Source organism: Protopterus annectens, chromosome 2.part0 (assembly GCF_019279795.1).
Source record: "Protopterus annectens isolate FY-2018-M chromosome 2.part0, PAN1.0, whole genome shotgun sequence".
Taxonomy (NCBI): domain Eukaryota; kingdom Metazoa; phylum Chordata; order Ceratodontiformes; family Protopteridae; genus Protopterus; species Protopterus annectens.
Window position 1 is genome coordinate 627280531 of NC_056728.1, and position 10419 is coordinate 627290949.

The 10419-nt window shown below is 42.0% G+C and overlaps 1 protein-coding gene across 1 annotated transcript in view; it reads right to left on the reverse strand.

The window, feature by feature from the left end:
• The window catches only part of UBA6 (ubiquitin like modifier activating enzyme 6), a 2440735-nt gene that overhangs the window by 1895889 nt on the left and 534427 nt on the right, over positions 1–10419 (reverse strand). The window lies entirely within an intron of this gene.

The window sequence follows — 10419 nt, forward strand, 5'->3', positions numbered from 1 at the left end:
CTTGTAAATGATAACTCTGCATTCTTATTAAAATAAGAAAACAGGATTCAAGCTGCTCTCACTCGTTTAAACCATGGTTTATTAAGGTAATCCAAGAGATGGGGGCAATTTTGCCCTTGTCAAAGCTTAAACTCTAGGTGTAATCCTTAATAGTCTAGGAGCAAGAAAATACCTCTAGTTCTTGCATACAAAGCCAGTGAACCAATACTCTTAATTGGAAGATAACCTGGTTAGACAAGGATTAACCAGGACAAACCTATATATAATCAGAAAATGCAACTAGTACTGAAGAACAACAGTTTTAAAACCTTAGGGGTAGTGAACACTTTCCTAAAGGAAGAACAAAACAAAAAAAGAAAAACCCAATTGTACAACAAGTTTTGATACGGACATATGACATATTAAAATATGTGGTTGTCACAATTTCTCATGTAAGATTATAGTTACTGTAATTACAACTGCTGCAGTATGTTTCATTATCTATGGGAAGGGTGCAAAATCAGTCATATGCCTTACAAGGAGGTGGAGGATCTATCATGTCCAAAAAGAAGCTGGAGCCCATTTCACTGATAATTTTCTACCCCTTCTCATCTAATTTTCTGAATACTTATTGACAGGGAGAGCACAAATAACAGGTTCCCTTCAATATCCTCTGGTAAGACTTAAATCCGAAGACAGGCAACCCTAAGCATCACTACTAGATTTTATGGATTGTCTGCTCACCTTAAAACATGAGTTAGCCTAGTGATTCTAGTCTTCATAGCCTCAGTTGAGATAGTCTAGAGAGTATGGTAGCAGCTATCAGCTATTCCCCACTGACATTTTATAACATTGTTTTGACAATGTACAGCCCCAACGGCAAAGGCTGATGCACTGTATAACTTTTTTGCCCAACCTGGTCTACTATTCTGATTTTCTTAAAATTATGGAACATTGTTAAGTTGGTACTGGTTCAGATGTCTTGGCCTTCTGCATCAGCCAAACAGGTTTTTACAAAAATGCCTACAGGTGACTTGCAATGTATAAAATTCGCATGGCCTTTGGAGGCTAGAGGGTTAAAAACCTGGGTCTAAAACTGCATTTCAAAGATGCCTTAAATGGCTGGAACACAGACAACAGTTATCACTCAGGGTACCTCAATCGCAAAGAGGTCCATACAGGTACCTCTTGCATGAGTCCAACTTCCACAGAAAATATTCCTTCATCAAATTAAATGCCATTCAAAAAGTACAGTTGTGTACACTTACCATAAATGTAGATGTTCGAGTGTATTCACTGTTACAGTCATTGCATTTGGGTAATCTGCTGGCAGGTTGCCCTCAGTCGGCCTGAATTCCAAAGTCTTGGGTCCTGCGTCGGTTGCTGTCTTCTCTTCCATGACGTCAGGTCTATAAAACATGCAGCCAACGCCATTTTCTTTAGTTTTTCTTGCCCCCAATGTCAGGTGCCCCCAAAAAGGTAGCAATATTCTAAATATTTATATATATATATATATATATATATATATATATATATATATATATATATACACACACATACACATGCATCAATATAAACTTTACCTTCATCTACAAGCAAATACACCACATAGGTTGTAGAAGATAGAGAAGGAAAGATAAACTGTAGAATGACGGGGATGGCGGGAGGGTAACCTGGACTGCAACAGTGAATACACTCGAACATCTACATTTATGGTAAGTGTACACAACTGAACTATGTTCTTCATGTTTCACTGTTGCAGTCAGTACATTTGGGTAGAATCCCAAAGCTATGGTTGGGAGGCTGGAGCTAAACATAGAAGGCCCTGCAGCACTGCAGTGGCAAAGCCTGCCCTGGACTTAGAGTAGAGAGGCAAGTGGTAATGCTTTGTAAAGGTGTGAACAGAACTCCAAGTAGCAGCCTCTAGAATGTACTTGGTTGGTACTCCTCTTAGAAAGGCTGCTGAAGTAGCTGCAGCCCTGGTGGAGTGAGACCTAATGCCCTTGGGCACAGGTTTGCCATGGTGTAAGTAGCAGAAATGGATGCAATGGCTTATCCACTTTGAAATTGTCTGCTTTGAAATAGCCTTTCCTTCTGATCCTGCAGCACATGACACTAGTAATTGCTCATTTTTTCTTAGAGCTTTAGTCCTGCTCAAGTAGAATCTTAGCTGTCTGTGTACGTCCAAGGAATGCAGAATTCTCTCCCCTTTGTTCTGCGGATTTGGATAAAAAGTTGGCAGATGAACTGTTTGGTTAAGAGCCACACTGGAAATGACATTAGGCATAAAGTAGGATTTGTCCTAAGAGACACCCTGTCTGGGTAAAATATGATAAAAGGCTCTACAGCCATCAGGGCCTGTAGCTCTGAAACTCTTCTTGCTGAAGTAATTGCTAGTAGCAGAGCTGTCTTCCATGATCAGAACTTTATATCAGCGGTAGCAGCTAGTTCAAATGGAGGCAGGGTGAGCTTTTCCAACACATAATTGAGATCCCATGCAGGTGATGGTGGTCTTCTAGGAGGCCTTAAATTTTTGGCTCCTCTAAGATACTGCTTTAGTAAAAGATGAGAAAAGATTGGTGGCTCTGTATTGAAATGAGCCGAAATGGCAGAGGCATGGATTTTGACTGATGAAAAAGATAGGCCTTTGTCAAGCATCTCAGTTAAGTATAGTAATATCGGAGGAATATGCGGTTCTGCTGTATCAGTTCCTTGTGCTTGATTCCAAGCACAGAATCTCTTCCATTTGTCACCATAAGATTTTCTAGTACTAGGCCTTCTGGCTTCCAAAATGACATCCATCACAGCTTTACTGTGAGATGTCATTTGTATGATTACAGGATTAGCCATGCTGCTAGGTTCAGAGTCTGTAGTTGATTGTGCAGGATCTGATTGTTTGCTGGGACAGTAGTTGTGGTTTTTGAGGCAAGATCCAAGCTGGGTATTGAGACAAGTTCCTTAGGATTAGGTACCAGTATTGGCGGGGCCAGTCCGGGGCAATTAATATCATCTTTGGCTTCTCTTGTCTGACTTTTAGGAGGACCTTGGGTAGAAGAGGCAGAGGAGGAAATGCGTAAACCGATAGGTTTTTCCAACAGAAGGATAGGGTGTCCACTTTCCATGCCCGTCTGTGATAAGTCCTTGTGCAGAATCTGTTCAGTTGATAATTTTGAGTATAGGCAAATAGGTCTATGTCTGGGCTCCCCCATTTCTCTGCTATCATGCTGAAGACTTGTGGATTTAGTTTCCACTCGTGAGGATCCATAAGGTTTCTGCTTAAATCGTCTGCCAGAGTGTTTTGTTTTCCTGGCAGGAATTCAGCTTGAAGATTTACTTGGTAGGTCAAAGCTGTGTCCCACAGTACCATAGCTAATCTGCAAAGTGGGTATGAGTGTGTGCCCCCTTGCTTGTTTATATACCACATGACTGTGGTGTTGTCAGTCTTTATCAGTAGTTGTCCTGGATGAAGCAAGTCCTTGAAGGCTGTTAGGGCATTGTGAACAGCTAACATCTCTTTCTGGTTGATATGTAGATGCATTTGATTTGGTGCCCATATGCCCTGAATGCATCTTCCTGCCATGTGGGCCCCCCAGGCATAATCTGATGCATCTTTTAAGGTTTGGCTGGCAGGGGGTAGAGTGAAGGGCCGTCCCATGTTTTGGTGACAGGCCTTTGCCCACCATAGAAACTCCTGTCGCAGGCAGGGGATGAGAGGAATCATTGTTTCCAGACTGTGTGACTGTTGACTCCATAAACTTTTTAGGTACCATTGAAGTTTCCGCATATGCAGTCTTGCATATGGAATTAGTAGGATGCAGGATGCCATGAAGCCCACAGCCTGCAGAATTTGTCTTGCAGAAGACTGGGTTTTTGTTGCCATCAGTTTGAAGTAAGTTGTCAGTTGCCTTTGTTTGTCTGGCGTGAGGTAAGCCATCTGGGCAGTTGTATTTAAGCTTGCACCCAGGAATGTTATCTTTTGAGAGGGTACCAGTTGTGATTTTTTTTTGTTTATTGTGTACCCTAGGCATGTTAGAAGCCTTTTCACAAACGCCAGGTATTGTAGACGAGTGTCCTTGTTCTCTGCTTGAATGAGACAGTCGTCCAAGTAAGGATATATTTGAATACTTCTTTGTCTGCAAAATGCAATTATTGGTGCCAAGCACATTGTAAAGACCCTGGGCACAGTAGATAAGCCAAAGAGCAGTGCAGAGAATTGGTAATGCATTAAACCAGCCTTGACTCTGAGGTATCTTCTGCACGATTGTCTTATTGGGACATGCAGGTATGCCTCTTTTAGGTCTAAAGTCACCAGCCAAGCATTCTTGCCTATCATGGGTAGAAGCTGTTGCAAAGTGAGCATTTTGAATTTTGGAATGTCCAGGTATGTGTTCAAAATAGATAAATCCAGTATTGGCCCCCAGGCCTTGTCCTTTCTGGGTAGCAAGAACAGTCTTGAGTAAAAACCTTGTCCTTTTTCCTGTTCTGGTACTGTCTGAATGGCCCCCATATCCATGAGGGACGTAACCTGTTTCTGTGCCTCTGCCCATTGTTTTTTTGGCAGATCTGGCCAACCATTTGTCATTGGCAGAGTGTGGAAATGGAATATGTATTCCGGTGATACGATGTTTAATACCCACTTGTCCTGGGTTATTAACTGCCAATTTTGAGCAAAAAGTGCTAACTTTCCCCCTATGAGTGCTGCCAAAAGATAAGTGCTTGGTGTAGGTAGAGGAAAGTCATTGGGATTAATTTCTGTAGGTTTGCTCTGTATCTCCTCCAGATTTGGAGGTGGATGCGCCCCATTGCTTTGACCTGTATGAGTCTTCAGCCTGGTACCTGGAACCCTTAGGGCGTCTGGATTTGCCCCTTTGAGCTCTGTCTGACACAGGAAAGGACCAATTTTTTTGTAGGCCAATGTCTACTGAATCTAGGTGGCTGCACTTGTAAGAAATCTTTAACAGTTTGCATAGACTTAGCTTTGTCTTCCATTTTCTTTAAAACCTCTTCTGCCTATGCTGTAAAGGTGCATCTAGCAATTTAGCTTTAACATGATCAGGCAAATTTTGTTCCTTTAACCAGGCATGCCTCCTAATCACCGATTCAGTAACTGCGGCCCTGCAGGAGGCCTCTAAAGAATCAAAACCACATTGCAAAAATATGCTTTCCAACTTGTTTAGCTGCACGCAATAATTCCTGCAATTCCTTATTTTCTGCACATTCTGAAATCAACATAATTTTCTGTTTCAGCAATCCCATAACATGTTGTTGATACTTAGCATATGAAATTGACAGTTTAAGGCCCTGATTGCCAAGGTTGCAGATATATAAACCTTTTTTCCCCATCTATTCAGTGCCCTTAAATCTCTGTCGGAGGGGGTATGTTTTTTTGCTGTTGAGGCCTTAACTCCCTTAGGACCCTGTGAAATAGTTTCAGGATCAGCAGCAGGGTTTCTAAATAAAAATTTATGAGAGTCTGGGACCTTGTAATACCTGTCAGGTTTACTGGGAGCCGGAGGTAAGGAGTCAGGGGGTCAGGCTTGACTCCGAAAACACATCATCCACAATGTCTAAAACAGGGGGAATGGCTAAAGGTCTGTGCTGAGGGAGAAGAAGGAAATCCCTGAGCCTCTTTTTTGATTCTGAGAAGTCTTGACTCTCCCAGTGAAAATGCTCCCTCAAAGTATGCAAGGTTTCTCCAAATGAATAATCCTCAGGAGGAGATGCAGATGGAATAGACTCCTCAGCATCAGAATCCTCATAGGGAGGTAAAGATAATTCCTGATCAGAAGAGGAATCAGAATAAACAGAAACCTGATCTGAAGATTCATAGTCAGTGTCTTGCCTAGGCCTCTTATCTGGGGGGGGATGGGTGCCCCTGTTCAAGGTAATAAGGTCTTCAGCCATTTTGATCACCTGTTTTTTTACACATAGAGGCCTGTGCACGTGGCTCAGGCGTCAATTTTTTAGTTTTAGAAGGTATCTTTGCCTTTGGTTTTGCAGCTTTCGTCTGTTTGAGATAAAAATGTTGAGGTCTGAATACACCCTCAGAAGCCGGTGCCTGCTCAGCAGCTCCGGACCCATCCGAGGGAGATACATCCATCGGTCCAATACCTTGAGTATCTTGCGGCATGCCGGACTCCACATGGGCATCGGTTGAGGCCTGCGACTCAAAGGTAGTGGGTATCAGGGGCTGCGAAAGCACCTCACTGAGTACCAGCGAACCGGCGACTGGCTTAGGAGAAGCTTCGTCGTCAGTTTTGGATCTCGACTGCCTTTCTCTGTCCTTTCCTTTGTGTTTTTTTATGCACTCCGGTAGTCGGATTGCTATCAGATGACATTTCTGGGTAGTTAAATCTGTTTCCAAAATACTTAGATGAAAAATATACCAACGCTTAATAGTGTGTTGGTTAAATCTAGCACAAAACCGACAGCCAGGCACGTTGTGATCAGGGCCTAGGCAAGGAATAATGTATAAATGGAAATCCTTATGAGGTATTTGCTTCCCACAAGTAATATAATTATCACCTTTTTCTGACATTTTTAAAAAGCAAGAAAAAAGTTTCCCCAACGGGGTACTTCGCTTTAATGAAGACTTCGGTTCTGAAACTCAAACTCAAATATTTCAGTAGTCGGCCAACCGGCACTTGCGAAATGCTTCTGCTTCGGGCACCACACGGCAAGAAAGACTAAAGAAAATGGCATTGGCTGAATGTTTTATATCCCTGACGACCTGATGTCATGGAAGAGAAGACAGCAACCGACGTAGGACCCAAGACTTTGGAATTCAGGCCGACTGAGGGCAACCTGCCAGCAAATTACCCAAATGTAATGCTGCAATAGTGAAACAAGAAGAACATCATACTTTCCAGAGGGGACTCTGACAAGATAGTCTCCTCATCACCTCTGACCTACAGGAGAGGAAATTTGCAAGAAGTAGGCCAAATCCTCTTTGACCAATCTTACTGTGAAGACTCTGGAAGAGAAATCACTCTATTAGTTGGGGGAGCTGCCCTGACATGGAACACTGAGCTGTCTGGGGGATTCTTCTGTGCCAAGTCACCATGCATTCCCCAGCAAGTCTACAGCTGTAAATGGAGAGACAGGGGTAGCTGCCACCAGGGAACTGTATCTTGGCCCTCAGATATCAGTTTACAACCTGAACAGTTGGTGGGTTGCTCATCTCTTCTTAGAATAATATTGAAGCAAAATCTTTGCCAGAGAATCTCTCTGTCACTGAAGCAGAAAATGAAGCATGGGCATCCATCACGTACACTACAGTTGCCTTGGACTTCAGAAAAAAAATCAACCCCACTAGTCCAAACTTGATCATATTTGTTATATATTTTACATTTATACAACAATGCAAGGAAGGAAGGAAGGATGGATGGATGGAAAAATGTCACAACTTTCAGTGTTCTGGAAGGTATTTTAGATGGAGAAATGAAAATATATCTGACTTAATAAAATTACAAGGGCTGCTCTCCCTTTTACCAGTGCATTGGGACAGGATCCTTATCCAGGGATGGAATTCAGCCTTATACATGCTGATTGAGATAATGGGGATACCATGTTTTGCTGGTTCAAAGTGAATTTATGACAAAACAACACACACACACACACACACACACACACACACTGAAGTATTTACAGACACAGCTTAACTGCGACCCCTAGGCAACTTCATTTGTATCTTTCTGCAAGGTAAGATTTTAGCAGTTTGCAAAATATTGAAGGACTTGTCACTATTTTGCATATTTTCTGGCACAGCATGCTAGATGCTAAAAGCAACTTTATTAAATTCTTTTTCTATGGCAGCCACTGAACACTTCTGGATTTCACAAACTATAAGTGGAATATGTAAGCAGAGACTAATCCCTATCATTCATTAGTATTAGTGTGTGTTTTTCGGGAAAGTTATTTGTTTTGTTGATTGTCGGGATTGTGGTTTGTCGAGCATGTGAACTTTCGTGTTTTTGAACTTTCGGTTTTGTCGTGTCAGTTATTTCATTGTCGGTGTTTTGGCATGTCGGGTAGACCTATATATATATATATATATATATATATATATATATATATATATATATATATATATATATATGTGTATGTGTGTGTGTGTGCGCGCGCGCACACGAGTCTATAAATGTAAAAAATATATATATATATATATATATATATAATGTATGTACACACATATACAGTGGATATAAAAAGTGTACGCACCCCTGTTAAAATGCCAGGTTTTTGTGATATAAAAAAATGAGACCGCAATAAATCATTTCAAAACTTTTCCCACCTTTAATGGGACCTATAACCTATACAATTCAATTGAAAAACAAATCTGTTAGGAGAAAAATATAAAAACTAAAACAACGTACAATAAGCTGGTTGCTTAAGTGTGCACACCCTTAAACTAATACTTTGTTGAACCACCTTTTGCTTTAATTACAGCATTCAGTCTTCTTGGGTACTAACCTGCCATCAATTAATGAGACTCTGATTAACCGCAAATAAAGTTCAGCTGTCCTATTAGGATTTTCCTGATATTTACTCAGTGGCTGATGCAGCAAAAGCCATGGTTCGCAGAGAGCTTGCAAAGCATCAAAGGGATCTCATTGCTGAAAGGCATCAGTCAGGAGAAGAGTACAAAAAAATTTCCACAGCATTGGATAAAACATGGAACACAGTGAAGACAGTCAGGGTGGAGGAAATATGGGATCGGTCCTAGGTCCTCTCTTGTTTGGAATCTACTTCTCTGAAGTTCAAAGTCAACACAAAGGGACTCTGGCTGACCAAGTTCGAGTATGATTGCAAACTAGGAGCCATTACTGATTCTCCAACTGATGTAGACATTCTATAAAAAGGCCTCACTGACACCAATGACTGGTGCCAGAACCACGGACTTAAGCTCAATGCCAAAAACTGCATTGTCATTCCCTTTGGGAAACATTTGGTGCCCATGAACTACAACATACGCGGTAGACCACTAAACACCAAAGGTGTGATAACAGATCTGGGGACACAGGTTGACATCAACCTCTCCTTTGATAACCACATTGCCACTGTAATCAGAAAGTCCTTTCATGTGGCACATCTCATTAAAAAAGGTTTCTCATCCAAGAAGAAAGTGGTCATAATACCTCACTTGGTGTGTACCTCACTAAACACCTACAACAACTGGAAAGGCCACAAAAATACTTCACTAAGAAGACCGTAGGCCTTGGATACATGCCCAATACGAACAGTCTCAAAAAACTCCAGCTAACTGTCTCTTATCGCCTACTTAGAGGCGATCTCTGCTTGACCTACAAAGTCATGTCTGACCCAGAGCTGCTAGATATGCTACACCTAAAGAAGTCCCAATCTCTCTGTGCCACACACTCCAGGGACCTAAACCTCATTACCACAATAAACAGAACATGCTGGAGGGACGGGTTCCTAACCCAGAGACTTCACATACTCTGGAACAAACTTCCCATTCACGTGAAGCAGAGCACTTCACTGGCCCTCTAAGAGAAATCTTTGACGCGTGGATGGGTAATAGGAAGTTCATCCCGGGGATCACTTCAGTGGCCTTTCTAGACAAGGGCACTGGGAACTAACTATGGGCAGCAAGATGCCGGGGAATCCTCTTGGGCTAGGCTTATATAGGCTCCAGGGCCGTTAGCCTAGTACAAGCTTAAGAACAGTGAGGTTGCAAAGAACTGGTGTCCCTCCAAAACTGATGAAAAGACAAGATGGAAACTGGTCAGGGAGGCTGCCAAGAGACCTACAGCAACACTGAAGGAAATGCAGGGATTTCTGGCAAGTACTGGTTGTGTACTACATGTGACAACAATCTCTCATATTTTCCAAATGTCTGGCCTATGGGTAGCGTTGCAAGATGAAGCCTTTTTCTTACACAGAAAAACATCCAGGCCCAGCTAAAATTTGCAAAACAATATATCAAGTCTCCCAAAAGCATGTGGGAAAATGTGTTATGGTCTGATGAGACCAAGGTTGAACTTTTTGGTTACAATTCCAAAAGGTATATTTGGCGCAAAAACAACACTTTGCATCACCAAAAGAACAACATCCTCACACTGAAGCACGGTGGTGGCAGTATTATGCTTTGGGGTTGCTTTTCTTCAGCTGGAACTGGGGCTTTAGTCAAGGTGGAATGAATTATGAACACTTCCAAATATCAGTCATTTTTGGCCCAAAACCTTCAGGCGTCTGCTAGAAACCTGAAGATGAAGAGGAATTTCACCTTTCAACATGACAATGACCCCAAGCATACATCGAAATCAACAAAAGAACGGCTTCACCAGAAGAAAATTAAAGTTTTGGAATAACCCAGCCACAAGCCAGACCTAAATCCAATAGAAAATCTGTGTGGTGACCTGAAGAGGGCTGCACACAACAGATGCCCTTGCAATCAGACAGATTTGGAGCGCTTCTGCA